Source organism: Tachypleus tridentatus, chromosome 6 (assembly GCF_004210375.1).
Source record: "Tachypleus tridentatus isolate NWPU-2018 chromosome 6, ASM421037v1, whole genome shotgun sequence".
Taxonomy (NCBI): Eukaryota; Metazoa; Arthropoda; class Merostomata; order Xiphosura; family Limulidae; genus Tachypleus; species Tachypleus tridentatus.
Window position 1 is genome coordinate 154,945,943 of NC_134830.1, and position 19,375 is coordinate 154,965,317.

Here is a 19,375-nt window from a genome sequence, read left to right on the forward strand (position 1 = left end):
TATCAAATTCTGATCCCCATTGGTTGATAAGATCAGAAGCTACTGAATATAACAAACTGCTTTACTTTTAACAGTTTTGATGAATCTTATTCAACTCGACAATAAATGTTATATTGTTTTAATATATCTCAATAATACTGTAAAAATGCAGAAAACCTGGAAATGTTACGTAAAGTGAATTCAGTGAGTTTGTTCCTCCATACTATTTCAAATAACTATTAAAATGGAAAAGACGAAAATAGATTAATAAAAATATTTCACGTTGCAACTGGAATTGACAAAAATGGAGAAATATGTAAACTTAAGTATAGTTTTTCTTAAATGATCTGAAACCATGATTTACTTTGATAAATGCAAGTTTGCTATCAAAGATGTTCTGGAAAATAGCGTCATATAGTTTTACTCAAGCAGTATATGCCTGACGGTTAATGAGATTTTAAATTAAAAATGTGATAAAATAACATGTAATGATGGTTTCTGACTGCAGACGTAAAGCATCAGTGGTGAACTTTATCAGATTGACAACCGCTGCTTCATTTGTTAAAATAAATATAGGTTGTTAGATGACATAGGATCTGATAAAAAATCTTTTGCAACATTACATTGGCCTGATAACTTAAATTCCATATATGTTATTTTGCTTCAACAAAGAGATTTTCCATAACATACGCAGACTTCGAAATTAATATTCATTTTTTTTCTATCATGTAGAAATTGTTTACAAATCGGTAACAAAACAAACTCTTACTTTGTTCAATTTATTATTTCCTTTATCACACTGAATAATTTTTCGTATGATGTTTCTGAAGAAAAATTTAAACTGATGAAAAGAGAATAACATTGATAACAAATGAATATATATCTTTATTCATCTAGAATTTTTTTTGGAAATACTCGTCTCTTATTTCCAAAACTACATGTTGTCGTCTTTCTTTTTGGTTAATGTATCAGCTTTTTATCAGTTGACTCCATGAAGCCATTGTTTCTTTATCCCGTGTTTATTACGTGCTTTGCCGGCCTGTTCAAACAAAAACATGAAAACTTTGTATGACTTGATTGTCAACTCTACGAGAATTTCGAAGGAACCGAATAACCAGTTGCACCAGATACATATGTTATAATTGTGTAGAACACCTTTCAAACTTCTTTTGGAACAATTAATGTATAATTGCACTCATACCGTTCATAGTCTTCGTTCGTAGCAGTGCTATTAGTTCATTTAGGAATATCATTGCAACAAATTAGTGAATGTTTATATGAAAGAAAACGTGAAACAAAATAATACTTCCTAAGAATCTAGTAGCAGACAAGGCCACTAATAGAGAAACATTAATTTTTTTAAAAATTAAATAATTTAGGGCCTCGTAATATTTTGCTTAATAATAAGAAGTGTGATACAGGTTACAGTGAAGTATTAGTACACACGTGTATTAAACAATGATGATTATATAACAACAATGATTTTATAAAACATGTTGAGAAAGTTTCCGCTGCTCGTTTAGCGTTTAGTTTAGTCTGTAATTAGTTGATGCTATCAGCTGGCTTATAGATCAAATATCGATAACAAGAATGTCAGTACAGATAAAAGACAAATTTCAGAATCAAACATTTCACCACGTGGTAATATTTCTTCTAGAACATTTTTTCTTCGAATTGTCAACACTCGAAACATGTTCTACATAAACTAACCTAAACAAGCATTTCAATATATGTATCGAAAAATGTTCCTGGAACAGAAGAAACACACAGAGAGACAGATTAACGAAAGTTTTCTTTTAAGCATAAATTACACTTTATTTCTTATTTGATTCAGTTTATTGTTTTGTGTTTTCTATAACCACAAAATAAACAAACTAAATTTCAAAACAATTTTTATTTCAATATTCAGTTTACAATTAGTTCAAGAATATATTTTTCTTGCACTATATAACCTTCTGGTGTTATTTGAATAAAGGTAAGATTTCAGAATATCATTTCTATCAGCGATAATCCGGATCCTAAAAAGCAGTGAAAAAGGAAAACGTATATGAACTTTCATATCAATTGAATTAAAACCACAAAATTTTCGATGTTGTCATAAGTTATTTTAATAACTTTAATGATTTTTAAAAGATAAGGGAAGTTTATTCGTATTAACGAGAAACTTTATTGAAGAAAAATTAATCTCAAGACGTTTGGTATGGGTATTAAAACTTTTATTCAGATAGAGTTGGGAACAATGTTTCCACCTGTGTAGGTCATATTCAGGATAACAAGGAGCTGCAAACTTTTTCTTTGTTAATCTCAGGATGTTTGTGTTTTAAAAATACCAAAAATTATTTTGTTACAGTTGTATTTGGTTTCATATGAACTATTCAATAATCTGTATATATGCACACACGTAATATTTCTATTTATATATGTTTAATTTACATAAAATGTTTATTTAACAGACTTATATATTAATATCTGGGATCTTGTGTGAGATATAACGTATCACACAGGTTATTCCTCTTATGAATCTCCAACTCTTTCTTTACAGTTACATGTAAAGTAGAAGTTAAAATGTTCCAATCTTACCCTTTAATAAAACTGAAAATTTCTATTCAGTACAAATACAACAATCCTCTCTCATTTCCCAACGAGTTCGCAGTGACTTGAGTGAATTTAATCACTAACATCTGGAGTCGGTTCTATGTGATTACAAATTTCTCATAGCCCAATGTGTAGCTATACTTTAAGAAAACAACTTGACCTACGGCCCTTATGTTTCTCATTTCAGAACTAATAATTTTTTTAATGTGTAGAAATTTTAAGCTCTTAGACATTACACATTACTTAGAAAACAAATAACTTTTCTTAACCTTCAGAGAGCAGCATTTTTTAACTATTCAGAACTTTTAAAAACAGTAAAGTTAACAAAGCAGGTTCTTCCTAAAATTAACAAACCACTGACGATATTGTATGACAGTTATTAAAAGAGCAGAATATTACATATGTCAAGAATTTTGATAATTTTGGGCTGCACTCTTTCCAATGAGAGTGCAAGCACGTTTGATACGATAGGAATTTGAACAGGCAATCTGCAGACTCACAAGTCGAGTTTTATGGTAAGTGGTTAAATTCATTAAATTTATTCGAAACGCTTTCGTATTTAAATTTTGATATACTCATTTATTTATATTAACTTCAGCATCGAAATTAATTGAGCTCTTACCAATTATCATCCAGCAGTGTGATTTCATGCATCCAAATAAAAACTTTCATTTCTTGTTAGTTCACTATCCAATCTTCTTCCTCTTCGATCAGTTCCGAAATCGATTTCTGATTGACTTGCTGTTCGTGTTTCTCTTCCCAATCCACCTCTTTAGTTAAGGCCACTGTCAAAACCCAAGCCAAAGTTTGGGTCTTTTTCAAACATATTCTTGTATTTTTCATTTCAACTATTAATTTCGAATCCTGGTTTACCGGTAAAACCACTTTTATTCATATTTCTTTCAACAGCGTTCCTATTTCCCCTTTAATCTTTATGACCATCATAACCATTGTAAATGTTTTCGGTTATTTCGTTTCTGACGTCACTTCTGACAGTGTGGACGATAATAATCAAAAGTATAAAGAAAACCTGAAAAAATAAACAGTAAAAATCATTTCCCTTATGAAACTATGACCAATAAAAAACAAACAAGCTACTCGCTTGGTCTGTGAAGAAGTTGTCTATATCCATAGTTATTTTACAGACACAAACAGATACACAAACACAAACTCGTACAATGTAACTTAGCCTACCGTATAACAATCTCCACATAAAGGTTTAATATTTTTTTGTAAAATGTTCTTACGTAGAATAGATTACTATAAAACAAATGGAATAAATCGTTTAGCCTAACTTGTATAAATAATTGTACTTGAAATTACAAAAGATTGAATAATATACTGAATCTAGTCAACATAAACGTTATTTTACTGGTGTTGGGATAGATACCATACCAAGAGCATGGTGGGAAATTCGACATAATTCCTCCTGTTTGTTGTTTAATATGAAGAGAACATTTGTCAAAGTACTGTTTTACTGGGAATTATTTTATACTACAGAAGTACCTTTTTAAGAATTACTTTATCTATTTATATCTTACTTACAATGTCCCGAAATTTGATCAGTAATTATTTTTTGTCTAATTATCTCATATTAATCTGCGTAGAGAAGTGCTACTTTTTATACTGAAATGATACCATGCAACAAATACAACTATTATAGAATAAACTGTAGAAGACTTTTCACTGTTTTCATCTTCATTAGAGGGCGATAAGGTAAAAGACGTTGATAGCACCTGTAAGTTAGTCGGTTATATTAAAAGCATTCTTCAACTTTTCGTATTTACATAACGTTGGGATGTTACGCAATCATACTGAAGGCCATAGCTGTGAGTTACGAAACTCTCGTATGTTATATGATAAATTATGCGAAGGTCATATTTCATAATTGGCTATTTCGTCAGATTTATTGCGAAACGAATTTAAATAACAAATGAACGCAACAAATTTCATAAAATGTTTTTAATTTCTTTTGGATACTGGTGTATTTTTAAAATCCGACATCATGACAAATAAACATTATGTTGTTTATATCGTCAGTTCTTCGAAAATTAAATTACAGAATAATTTGTTTCTCTTTCTTGAAATCTAAATTATTTTATGTAAAATATTTATTTGTTTTCTATTTTACATTTTATTATTATTTATTTGTGTTTCCTGTTAAGTTTAGGATAGGTAAACTTACGTTATGTTTTGTGAAACTTTCACTCTGAGTTTTTTTATGGCTGCATTATGTGTAAAGTTCTCATTTTACTAAAATTATACGTCCCACGGTAATTCCAATAATTATTTCTTATTTACTTAATGTTGTATGTTTCACAGTAGAAACATCTGAATATACCTAAGACTCAAGCAGATAGCTTGAAGTGACTTTGCTATAATGAAAGTATACACACTCATCAATATAAATAAACTTTTCGATGGCTATTTTCTATTGACAGGTATTGATATCATAAGAGTTTTTTCCCAGTTGGTATAGCATATATGATTAACAACTCACGTTCTCGTTAAACAAGTTCCTTTATCTACATAATTGTTTAACTTCACAGTTGTTAAAAAATGAATAAACTGATTTGAAATCAATTCAAATGTTTTATATACTTTACTATCATGTTTCCGAAACATTGGTATGTTCTTCGTATATCATGTTCCATTCTTTTTTCAAGATAGTTTCACTAACTTTGTTTATTATAATGTCTGTAATATACTAAATTTATAATGTCTATAAGTTATATTGTATCATAGGGCTAACTTAAATGGTATTCCGCAAACTATGTTTGCCTTATACAAGCCGGTCGGTAAAGAAACACGCATTCAGCAATAGATATTACACAAATATAGTGTGGTTGTAATACTATCATGATAAACTCTTCAACTTGTTGATTATCTCTGGGAAACTAAACAGAAACGGTTAACAATGTAATCGGTCTGATACTAACGTCTCATGTTAAGTGTAAATGTATCTTATAATGTATATTAGGTTTAATTTTATTCACTTTTTTATGATTACACTACATTATTAGCTTGATATCTTGTTTAGAAATAACCTAGATCTTATGAGATATTGTTGATATTATGGCTGTTAAGAACTAGAAATGTTATTCTTAATTAGCTGTATTAATCTCTGGATTTATTATCTAATTCTGATCATTTTTGGTTCATTAGATCACAAGTTAGTGAATATAATAAAATCGTTTATGCTTTTAAGAGTTTTAATGAATGTTATTAAAATCAAAAATAAAATATCACACTGTTTTCCTGTATCACAGTAAAACTGTAACCATGCAGGAAATATAGAAGTGTTAACGTAAAGTAAGGCAAATGTCCTTCTTCTTCCACAGTTTTAGTTACTTATTAAAAAGGAAATGATTAAAATAGGTAAAAAAATATATTTTATGTTGGAACTGGAACTGCCATACATGGAGAAATACATAAATTTCAGTTTTATTTTTTATACGTTCTGAAATCATGATTTCATTTGATAAATGGAAGTTTACTATATAAAAAATGTTCTTGAATATAGCGCCATCTAGGTGTACTGAACAGTATGAAAGGAAAGAAAAAAAAGATTGTTTTGTGTTTGTGCCTGTTGACAAAGGAGATTTTAATTTAAGATCATAATAAAATCACATCTAATAATTATTTTTGACTGTAGATGGTAGTAAAGATGTAATAGCAACTTTTATTAATCAGACGGTCACTGCTTTCATCTTAATTTTTTTTTCAATTAATCTTTTGATGTCACCTGAGTGTGCGGCCCAATAATATCTCTGCCTATGCAGTTTTGAAGACTGTTTGTTCGAAAGATATTTTACATAAATCTGATAATTTAAATTACATACAAGTTATTTTAGTTTCAAAAAGAAATTTTCTATAATTCATATACGAAGACTTCGAAACCAATATTTTTTTTTATCGTGTAGAAATTGTTTACAAATTAGAAAGAAAACAAACTTTTAGTCAGATATATTTATTATTTCCCTCATCTCAGTGACATTTTTTATTATTATGTTCCTAAAAAAAATTAAACAAGCATAAGAAAAGATAAGAACATTGATAACAAATGAATATATATCACACTCATTTAGACTTTTTGGGGAAAAAAACTGGACTTTTATTTACAAAATACATTTTGCAGTTCGATGTATCAAGTTAGAATCAGGCTAACTGTTTGTAGCCCTTGTTTCTTTATCCAGTGTTCATAACGAGCTTTTCCATCCTGTTCACACAAACATAAAACTTTGTATGACTTGAATGAGTCGACTTTGGAAAGTCCGTTTTTCAACTACATGGTAGAGATGTAATCTGCATATATTAACTATAGTGTAAAGTATTTAATCATGCAGTGGATTATGATTACAAGACTGAGTTATAACAAAGAATGCAGTTGGCTTTTGAGTTAACTGTTACACATTTAACAACAGCTGCTGAATATAGAGAAAAACGAGGAAATATGTTTGTTTGTTTTGAATTTTGCTGAAACAACTCGATGGCTATCTGAGCTATCCGTCCCTAATATCGCAAACTAAGAATAGTGGAAGGGAACTAGTTATCACCAACCACTGCCAACTCTTGAGCTACTCTTTTATGACGCCCCCACGGCTGTAAAGGCGAGCATGTTTTAGTGTGACAGGGATTCTTACCCGCGACCCTCGGATTACGAGTCGAAAGCCTTACCCCACCTGGTAATGTCGGTCCTGTGAACAATGTAAAATGAAAGGTTCTTGTGTACATTATATACACGTGCGTGTGTGATTGCGAGTCGAGTTACTGAACTACGTGGCCATGCCGGGCCCAAGTTAATAAGGATTAAAATTAATGATATAAAATTAACAATTAAACTATTTTTTATATTTTTAAAATAGGAAATACAAAGAAAGTTGTAAAACTGTGGAAAGGCCTTCTCAGAGTCCTAAAAAAAACGAAGTCGAATTTATTTTGAAATTCAAGAAATCCATCGAAAACAGTTGGTACGTGTTAATAGATTAAAGAAACTGAAGGACAAAAAACCATATTAGTACGTATATATGACTAAGGAAAACCAGCTGACTGATAAAAAGAAAATATTGAATTTAATGACTCGAATAAACTAGATTTATCTTTTGATGATGAAGAGATAAGTGAAGCCGACATTTATAATTAAAAGTTAGATGACATTAATACCATATTAGGTGGTGGAAATGTTAAAACAGAGGGTCAAGTGACGTTAACATCACTGTGCCCATGGACAGTTTGTCAATAACGCCTACAACGGTGTAAGTTTATAGTGTTAAAGATGATTATAGGGGTAGATTGAGTGGTCCTGTGCCAACTCAACCTGAAGTAATGCTTACCACTACAAAGTGACGAGTGAAATTCAATCGACAAGTAGCTGTATTTAGAATAAAAAATGACATTAATAGAGTTAATGCGAGCCCTAATGACGAAACTGGCGGTGTGCAACAAGCATATGTGAATATATTAAGAGAAATGCATAGCTGTAATTAGAATTACGTAGACAATATAGGATGTGTGTAAACATTGCTGTATAGTTATATAGATATGTGTGTGTGGTTATAACGCTCTTGTCTTTATATATTTTGGTAGTTCATACATCTGCAGATTTACTACGATAATTATTCTATGGATGAGTGTAAACATGGCGGCAGAAAGTGAGTATTGTACCACTAAAAATAAGACGGGCATGATTCTTATTGAAGAAAGAAATTTTATGTTGTCAGAAGATAGGTGGATAATTCTTGAAAATAAACCATTTCCACAGTACGTTTGCTTAATAGTTTGAATACGAGAAGAATTAATATCGTACAAGAAATCTTTTTACGTAAGTCGTCGCGTTAGTTTCGATGACAATTGTTCAGTAAACATGACGTAATTTCAAGTGATAAATCAGGGAACAGCTATCTTATGTTTAGTAACGATCTTACAGGAAATATTAATTAAGAACTATAATACCTAAGATAAACGATATCTTCTTAAGATAGAAGATTTGTTATTAGATTTAAATAATATTAAAGATATCTTTCCGATTTCTGATCGGTCTTCCCAAAAAACATGGTTTAATAGACGCTGGTGGAAATGTTTTGAAATTTTTGTTCGTAAAAGCAGCGACAGACGATTTATGTGAATTGAACCAGAAAATATAACATCAAAGACAATTATGTATAGAAATAGTTATTTTACAGGTGAATAGGGTGGGCGGGGTGGAGAGAAAAACTTTAAAGTCGGTTTTAAAGAATGATTGTATCAATGTATAAAATGGTAGCTTTTTCTTTGTTGTTTTTTTTTAACAATTGTGGGTAGTAAGGAAATAATTTCCTATTGCCATATGTTTCAGCATTTAACGTTTGAAGAATATATTTTACGCTGTTTTAATTTATAAAAAGATACCAACTGAATCCTGGATTATTTTACCAGGTCTAAAACGTTAAACTCTTTATTCAGCTTTAACGTTCTTCAACGACTGAATTAAATTTCGTTCTGATGGTACTTCTAGGCCTAAAATCTTATGGTGATGTTACATATTTATTTTCTCTTAATTAAAAAGAAAATTAAATATTTAATCTGAGACGTTGAGGCCTGATATACTTTCTGGTAAGTTTCTATGGGAAAATATAAGTTTGCAACGCCTACACCTCAAGAGTGATTTTTTTATATTTTAAAACGATGGCAATGTTTCACACAAACTTACATACACACACGATTAGAACATAACAAGTCTCAATGTGTTTAATTTTCGTTAGGGCTAACTTTCCATTCTACCTTTTTTGTTATATTTTAGAGTGGTCTTCCCTTTTACATTTATGTTTTTCTAAATTAATGTCACTGTTAAATTAATGTAATGCAAGTATGAGCCACCACAAGCATACTCAAGAGTTTATAAAATGTACATTAAAAAGGTTGTTATTTGTGATATATTATGAAAAGAATAAACTACATTTTGTATTGTTCTGTTGTCATGAAGAAATTCACTTTCACACGACGTGTAGATAGGATAATTATTTAGAATAAACTTTCTGAAACAAAATGCATAAGGTTCTGTCGTCATATGAGAACCCTATAAATAATATTAAGGAATCAATATAAATACACAACTAAAAGCGACATAATGAAATTGTGTGATAAATAAAAATTAAACTAAACTAGTTTGTAGTTTCAGTTTGTAACTGACTAATAATAAGATGATAAACAACAAAGTATAATGAACTGGTATATTGGGAAAACATGTATTGTGTTGATAAATAAAAGATTGACCAGAATACGTAATTTTAATAATAAAATACGAATATTTCACATAAACAAATCAAGATGAATGATAATTCATATTCATTTCTCATCAATGTTCTTCTCTTTTTTAGTTTATTTATATTTCTCTTGAAAAATATAATAATAAAAGTGTTCATCGTGATAAACGAAATAATAATTTGATCTAACGAAGAATTTCTTTTCTTCCTGTTTTTAAACAATTTGTACGTTATAGAAAAAAATAAATATTTATTTTGAAGTCTGCCTGTATGTATCATAGAAAATTTGATTTTAAAACCAAAATAACTTGTATCTCATTTAAATTATTAGGCCCATGTAATATTGCAAAAACACTTTCGAACAGTATTCAAAACTCCATATACAGTGACATTATTGGGCCACACACTCACGTGACATCAATTTTAATAAGTAATTACAAAATCCTCAGTGTAAATATCTGGATTACGAAGTAGGGTTGGCTATCGTCGAAGCTTTATTTCATAACACAGTTCATAATTAGATACTGTGACATCTACCAACCTATTTTCATTTTAACAAATCAAATCAGTGGCAGCAAGATGAATTAAAATTCACTACTAATACTTTACTGCTATTTACAGTCAGAAACCATTAATAGATGTGATTTTATCATGATCTTAAAATACAGTCTTATTTGTGGACAGACACGTAGCGAAAAACAGTGTCAAAGAATGATCATTTTGGCTTTACTTTACCTTAGCAATTCCAGACTTCCTGCGTAGCTACGGTACGACTTCAATACAAAAAAAACAGTATGACATTTTATTGTCTGGTTTAATAAGAATCATTGAAACTGTTGAAAGTCAAACAATTTTATTCTTAATTTTGATCTTATCATTCAATGTGAATCAAAATTTGATAATTAATCCAGCGATTAATGTAGCTAATTAAGAATAAGATTACTACTTATTATCAGCCGTAATATTGAAAATATCACATAATATCTTTGTAATTTCCAAACCAAGATATCAAGCTAATAATTCTATATACATGAAACATCCATTGTTGACAACGGTTTCTTTTCAGACCAGTTTATAAACGAGAAACATAGTTTGCGGAATACTATTTACGTAAGACATTTGCTACAACATACATTATAGATATTATAAATCATATATATTACTGACATTAAAATCAATAAGTTAGTGAAACTAACCTTTAAAGAACAACAAATATACTTTATGAAGAATGCACAAATGACTTGGAAACAAAATTGTGTATTAAACATTTGCAATGATTCCAGTTATGTTTATATAACCTTAAACAGCTGTTAATTGAAACTATAACGTGCACAAAAATGATTATTTAATGTCAACTCGAGTTGTCAATCACACATGATACACCAACAGGAAAAAAGTTGTTATAAAATAAGATCCTGTGAATGAAAAGTAGCCTAAACTAAACTCACATAACATGACGTAACTGTATCTAACTAACCTGAACACAAAAGGAATGTTTTGGTATGATAGATAAATAAATAATAATAAATTGATAAAAAAAATAAAATTTGCACATAATATAATTCAGATTGTAATGGAGGGTAACAAATAATTCTGTAATCTACTTTTGGACGAACTGACGATATAAATACCATAAACATTATTTGTCAGGATGTCGGACTATGAAAGTACATCAGTATCAAAATCAAACGAAAAACATTACTATAAAATTTATGGCGTTGGTTAATATACCTTTGTAAATACATCTGAAGAAAAAGCAAAATATTGAGTACAACTTTTGTTTGATTAAAACCAATGAGTAGAAAGTTACATCATAGCAGTTTCGTTACTCACAGCTGTGACCTTAAGAATAATTGTGTCATATCACTCCACAATCTAAATACGTAAACATGAAGAACACTTTTAACATAATCAACTAACTTACAGCTGATATCAGCGACTTTTACCTTATCGCAATCTAATGAACATGAGGACAGTGAAAAGTGTTCTACAGTTTATTCTATAACTTAATTATCTGTTAAATCCTTACCCCCTACAAAATGGCGTGTGAAATTTTCATCAACAAGTAGTTGTACGTTGACCCAAAAATCATATCTGTGGAGTTAATATTAGCTCCAGTGAAGAAAAGCTTTTCACAATATGTTTAGCTGACCGCGAAGTCGAAATTAGAATTAACTAGACAATATAGGCTGTGTATAAACATTGTTGTATATGTTATATATATGTGTGTGTGATTATAAAACACTTGTCTTTATACGTTTTAGTAGTAGACATTCTGCAGTTTTAATACTATCATTATTCTATGGATGATAGGAAATATGGCGGCAGAGAACGTGAGAATTGAACCGGTAAAAACTAAGAATGATATGATTTTTATTAAACACGAAGCTTTTGTATTATCAGGAGATAAGTGGATAATTCTTGAAAATAAACCGTTTCCACAGTATGTTCGATGAATAGTTTGAATTGGAGAAGTACCAATATTGTTCGAGAAATCTTTTTACGTCAGTAGTCCTGTTGGTGTGATGACAATGGCTCGGAAAGTGTAACGTTATTTCATATTACAAATTAGAGAACAGCGATCTTATATTCGGTAAAAATCTTACAGGAAGGATTAATTAAGAACTACAAGACCCTGGCTGAACGACATCTTGTTGAGATAGAAGATTTGTTATTAGGTTTACACGATATTAAAACAGCGTTTCGATTTCGGATCGGTTCCACAGAAACTTGTTTTAATAGACGTAGATGGAAATGTTTTGAAATTTTTGTTCGGAAAATCAACCACAGACGATTCACTTGAATTAAACCAGAAAATATGACAAGAAAAACAAGTATCTATAGAAATGGTTAATTTAATAGGTGAAAAGGCAACTATAATACGATCATTAAACAAGACATATGAATTACATTACCAGGAAATTAAAAACTAGTCCCAAGCACTTGTAAACATTACAACCACTTGACACATACCAAAATTAAACTGTCTGAAATTCAAAAGCAGGAACTAAAATTTTAGTTTTCAAGTTTTAATTCAGAAAAACTAAAACAATTATCATTTAGAGTTGGAAATATTGGGGCTGAATTATCTAAGTTTGTACAAGTATTGTATGTAGCTGTATACAGAAAGCTGAGTTCATACTTTATATGTCCAACTAAATGAGAAAAAGTATCAGATGTAATTTATAATTTCTACACATAAATCAGAGATTTACATGTATTATATACATGGGCTGATGTAAACACAGCATCAATAAAGGATACACTGTGAGTGTGTATTGTGATACCTTCAAAAGTAACACATAAAATGATCAAATTATAGTGCATTATGTTCTTACCCTTAACTTCAATTCATTCGTTAGCTGTAACTGTGGAAACGACAGGAGAAGACATGTTAAAATGTATAGAAGGTCCCTTTTGAGTACGTGACCCTGAACGATGTTCAAATAGAATAATTTTATTTTTATAAAATTAAGACACCAGGAACTTGGTTATTTTAAATACAAAAGAAGAGCTTACCTTATGGACACTACGCCCTCAATGAAATATAAATCGTTTTCATTATCGAACGAATGTAATTGAATAAAAGAATATTGGATATATTAGATTGGTTAGAATGTGTTCTGCTCATAGCCAAAAATTAACGTTATCCTATAGTTTTGGAAATAAAAGTAAATATACAGGAAATCTATTAAATATAAGAGTATCCGATGGTCAAGAACTATTGATTATAAAAGAGTTATAGATAATTCAGTATATAAATGTAGATTCAAATCTTGAAGGACTGTCAAACATATAAGATGAAATCCGAAACTTGCCCGGTAAGGTATCAAGGAATTTTAAACATGTAAACCACGTGAGAGCTACAACAGAAGGAAATAGCTTAAATAAATGAAACCCGAACAGTGCCAGGCAAAACAGAAGATTGTCTTATTCAGCGGCCACTGAAAATGTTGAATTATATGATCCTCACCTATCTATGTATAGCGTAGAGTAATTTATGACAAACTAATGTTAAAATTAAATTAGTAATTAATTCGTGAGGTTAGCTAATCATAAAAAAATAAACATATCGGTCAAAATTATTTTAAAAATTTATAGTATCATATATATATATATATATGATTGATGTTCCAAAATTAAAAGTTCCACAACCAGTGAAGGAGAAGAAGATTAATAATCAGCCACAAACGAAAAAAAAATAAGTTATGAATTATATCCTCATAGCAATTAATCAGTGACAAATGAAAGAAAACCCACATTACGATAATGTTTTTCAAGTAGAAGAAATTGTGAGTGGAGAAGTGTTAAGTGATATATCGAAGTGCGAGTAATACAGTGAAGTGCGCGAGTAATTACAACGTTCATGTCGAAAAAGACATTACGTGCACGAGTTCTAAGAGAAGACCAGAGAAGAACTAACAGAGAAAGTAAGAAGAATGATGACGTCTCTTTATTGTTACAGATGGTGTACAATTTGATGTATTAAATTAACTTAATATAATGTAAAGTATACCTGTATTGATCACTATCTTCTCAATTCGAAATTTCTTTTATTATCAAGTATTATATAGTTAAGTGGTACATAGCTAATGAATATTAGCTGCAGAATTTAGTATCATTTAATGTGTTTACTAACCATTACTATATATATCAACATTTGTTGCCTTTGAACACATCAAAGGCCTCGAAGGTTAATCTACTTTAGTCATATCTAAAAAAATTTCCATTTAAGGGTAGGTAAATACAGATCATGATGCATGATCAGATAGAATTATCAATATGCATGCTCCACACAAGGTTTTACTAGCACACAAAAATACAGTAAATAAAACGAGAGGAAAGGTCTTATTAATTAAATACTTTAATCCTGTCTAAAATAATTTCAAATGCCGCAGCGACTGAAGATTATCTCTTACGTTAATTCATCCTGTTCATACATACTTTTGTAGATTATACTATTTACAGGAACACCTTTCTATCGATTATACTATTTTCAAAACACCCCTGTACAGTTTGTACCATTTACTAAATCTCCCTTGTATGGTTTGTACTCTAATTATTTATTAGTATTATATATTATTTAAAGAAACATACTTGTACTGTCTTTTCACCTTTTGCACTCAATATTTCATTCATATATTATTAACGCTTAAATTTTCGGGAGTCAGACTCCAAAAAATATTCAACAGAAACTGACCTAACTAAGCATTTCATACTGTATCGATTATCAAAACTTTTCTTTTAACAATAAATTACACTTTATTTATTACTTTATTCAGTTTATTGTTTTCTGTTTTCTATTCTGAAAAAAATCAAACTAAGTTTAAATACAAAGTTATATCAGAATTCAGTTTACAGTAATTTCAAATATACATTTTTCTTGCACTATATAATTTATGGGATGTTAATTCAATAAATGCAAGATTTCGCAACATCATTTCTATCGGCAATAATCCAGATCATAAGAAGCTGTAAAGTAAAAATATATATAAAGATTCATATAATTTGAATTAAAAGGAAAAAAAAATTGTCGGTATTTTATAAGAAAGTTACTTAATTAACTTTAGTGATTTTTTAAGAATTGGAGAATTTATTAATAATGACGAGAAACCCACTTGAAGTAAAAATGTAACTCAAGACGTTTGGTGGAGGTATTAAAACATTTACTAAGATAAAGTAGACAACAACGTTTCAACCTTCTTAGGCCATCTTCATGATAACTAAGAGTTGTATACTTTCTCTTAGTTAACCTGAGGAAATTTATATTTTAAGACAACTGTAAATGGTTTCAATATGCACTATACATTTATTTATCAATATATATATAATTTTTCTATTTATATAAGTTTAACTTTAATTATATGTTCTATAACAGACGTATATACATACCACTGGGATCTTTTGTAACGAAGAATATATCACAGACGCAATTCCATTCATGAATCTCCTCCTATTTCCTTACAGCTTCTTGAAAAGTTAAAGTTAAAATGTTCCATTATTACACTTTAATAAAACTGACGATTACTTGTGCTTCATAAACACAGCAGTTCTCTCTCTTCTCCTGACGACTTATCGATGACTTTAGTGACTTAAATCGCTAATATCAAGGGAAGGTTCTTTGCGATAAATAAAGTTAGAGAGCCCTGTAGCTTTCCATAAAATAAACAAAGTGACCTAAGGCCCTTATGCTTTTCATTTAAATACCAATACGATTCTTTTATGTGTATAAATTTTAAGCTCTTAGACATTACACATTACTTAGAAAATCATTACTTATATTAGCCATCAGAAAGCAGCAAACACTTTAAATTTTCAACAATTTTAAACATAGTAAAGTTAACAATACAGCTTCTTACAAAACAATAACAAACCAGTGACGAACAGTTACTAAAAGACCAGACTATGCATTCTCAAATCATACGAGATAATGTTCATATTAATAAATAAAACATTATACAATCACAAATTTTGAAACTCTGAAGCTATACTTTCACTAATGACAGGACAAACTTGTTTTATACGAAAGGGATTTGAACCAGCAATCCTCAGATACACGAGCTGAGTGGAATGCCTGGTGGTTAAAATCCTTAATTTTATTTAAAAAATGGAACATTGACACGTTTTCGAATTTAAATTTTGATTTTCTCACTTATTTATACTAACCTCAACTTCGAAATAAATTGAGCTCTTACCAATTGACTTCCGCCAGTGCGATTGATAATAATTCTTAGCTCACCATCCCATCCTGTTTCTGTTCCTCTTTCTGTTCTCTTTTTGTTTCTTTTGCTGTTCGTGTTCGTCTTCCCAACCCACCTCTTAAGTTAAGGTCACCGTGAAAACCCAGCCTAAGCTTGTGTCTCTTCTAAACATATTCTTCTTGTATTTTCCATTTGTCTTACCTATTCCGTAACAACTTTTATTCGTTTGTCTGTAATAAGAGCTCCTATCACCCACTATATCTCCATGACCACCAAAACCTTTATGGACGTTTCGGGTTAATTTGTTATTTCCGTTTATGGCGTAACTTCCTAAGGTGTAAACCGAAGTAATTAAAAGCAGAATGAAAACCTGTAATAAAAACAAATACTAAAATTCATTTTTTTATGAAACTATGACTATTAAACAAAAAACAAGCTTCTTTCTTCGGCTGGGAAGGAATTGTGTAGATTAAAAGTTATTTTACATAAACAAATAAATAAACAAACACATACAAATAGTACGATTTAAATTAGCTTATCGTATAACATTTCCCTTTGAAGCTTTAAGATGTTATTGTGAAATGTTCTAAGACAGAACATATTAAGTATAAAAGAAATGGCATTATTGATCTTTAGTGTAAATCGTTTAACTTAACTTACATTAATAATTGTAATACATATTAATAATGATTCATTAGATTAGTGAATCTAGTCAACATAAACGTCATTTTACTGGTATTGTGACAGATACCGCCCGAGGAGATTGGTAAGAAATTCAACATAATTCTTCTAGTTGTTTGTTTATATGATGAGAAGAAGTGCTGTTTTATTTGAATCCTTTTAAACTAAATTCGAATACCTTTCTAAGAATTATGTTATCAATTTATATTTCACCAACAATGTGATGAAATCAGGTTTCTTATAAACAGAAATTAATTTTGGTCTATTTATCTCATATTATTCTGCCACTTCTCATACTGGAATTATACCATGCACCAAATACAACAATTTGTCTCCGGTGAGCTGTTCTAAAGTTGAACCGATAATTAACTTACAGAATAAACTGTAAAACACTTACCACTGGATTCATCTTCATTAGACTGCAATAAGCTAAAATTGGGCGATATCAGGTTTTAGTTAGTTGGTTATGTTAATAGTATTCTTCAAATTTTGGAATTTATATAATGTGTTGTTATGAGGCAATCACAGTGAAGGCCATAGCTCTGAGTTACGAAACTGTTATAACCCTGGTCACTACCTACCGGTTTTAAATTATACTTTATAATTGGCTCCAGATGTATTGATGAACGCATTTAAATCACAAATCAACGCAATAAAATTTATAGAAATGTTTTGAAAATCATGTACTTTCAAACTCCAATATCATGCTGAATAAGCGTTATGATGTTTATATCGCTAGTTCGTCCAAACATAAAATACAGAGTTTTTTGTTTCCCTTTGTTAGAATCTGAATTACTGTATGTGAAAACTTTAATTTGTTTTTTATTTTACACATTACTATTGTTTATTTGTTTATCACACTCCAAACGAGTTTAGGTTAGGTACAGTTACGTTATGTTATGTAAAACTTTCTGAGTTTATTTAAAGCTATTTAGGTGAAAATTTAACATTCGTCTTAAATTATACGTTCTACGGTGCGTCAAATAATTACTTCTTACTGACTTATTATTCAATGTTTCACAGTACAGACAATTGAATATACGGAAGACTCAGCGGAGAGACCGATGTGGCTTTACCATAATAAAAACATACAAACACAACTGAATATAAATAAACTTTCCGAACGCTCATTTTTATTGTCAGATACTTATTTAATAACAATTGTTTCACAGTTGGTTTAGCATGTATGATTAATAACTCATGTTCTCATTAGATACGTTTCTCTATCCACATTATTTTTTCAATCAACAGCTGTTTACGAATCTGTAAACAGATCTGAAATTAATGCAAATATTTAACTTACTTTACTAACTTGTTTCCGAGTCATTGGTAGGTGATTCGTTTGGTTTGTTCTATTTTTCATATAAGGTTAGTTACACCTGTAATATATTTAATTTATAATGTTTACAAGTTATGTTGTATCGAAAGGCTTTTGTAAATGGTATTCCGCAATTTATGTTTGTCGTAAAAAATCCGGTTTTTAAAGAAACACGTAGTCAGTAAAAGATACTTTACGCTTATAGTGTGTATGTAACATTATTATTACATTCTGTTATATTTGTTGAAAATCTCTAAGAAACTATATACAAAATGAAAAGGTTAAAAATGTAATAGGTTTAACACCTATGTCTAATATCAAGTGTAAATATGAGTTATAATGTTTTTCAGTTTTTCATTTTATAAAATTTTGTTAATGATAGTCATTGTACCTTATAAACTTGATATCTTCTTTAGAAATAACATAGATCTTATAACATATTCTCTATATTACGGCTTATAATAAGTAGAAATCTTATTCTCAATTAGCTATTTTCATCCATAGATTTCTTATCAAATTCTGATCCCTATTGGTTCATTACATTAAAACCTAGTGAATATAATAATACTGTTTGAATTTTAACAGTTTTGATGAATCTTATTAAATTGGACAATGAAATATAAAATGTATCACTGTTTTAATATATCACAGTAAAACTGTAAACATGCAGAAAATAAGGAAGTGTTAAGGTAAAGTAAAGCCAGTTCATTATTCAAAAAGAAACGACGAATATATGTCAATATAGCGCCATCTAGTGTGACTCAAACAGTTTAAAAGGAAAGAAAAAACTTTTTTGTGTAAGTGCCTGCAGAGAAATGAGATTTTGTTTTAAGATTATCATAAAATCCCATCTAATAATG

General features: G+C 29.6%; 2 long non-coding RNA genes across 6 annotated transcripts in view; one reads left to right on the forward strand and one right to left on the reverse strand.

The window, feature by feature from the left end:
* LOC143254185 (uncharacterized) overlaps positions 1 to 19,375 on the forward strand; it is a 44,743-nt gene that overhangs the window by 1,871 nt on the left and 23,497 nt on the right. The gene's annotated exons all lie outside the window — the stretch shown is intronic.
* LOC143254183 (uncharacterized) lies at positions 1,859 to 17,750 on the reverse strand. Of its 5 annotated transcripts, none has more exons than XR_013030072.1 (5): positions 17,595 to 17,750; positions 16,511 to 16,886; positions 15,708 to 15,785; positions 3,197 to 3,604; positions 1,859 to 1,997 (listed from the first exon to the last, which is right to left on the reverse strand). It is a non-coding gene; the product is annotated as an uncharacterized LOC143254183 (long non-coding RNA). The 5 variants fall into 5 exon arrangements; XR_013030071.1 differs by having other exon boundaries at positions 15,708 to 15,915; XR_013030073.1 differs by lacking the exon at positions 15,708 to 15,785.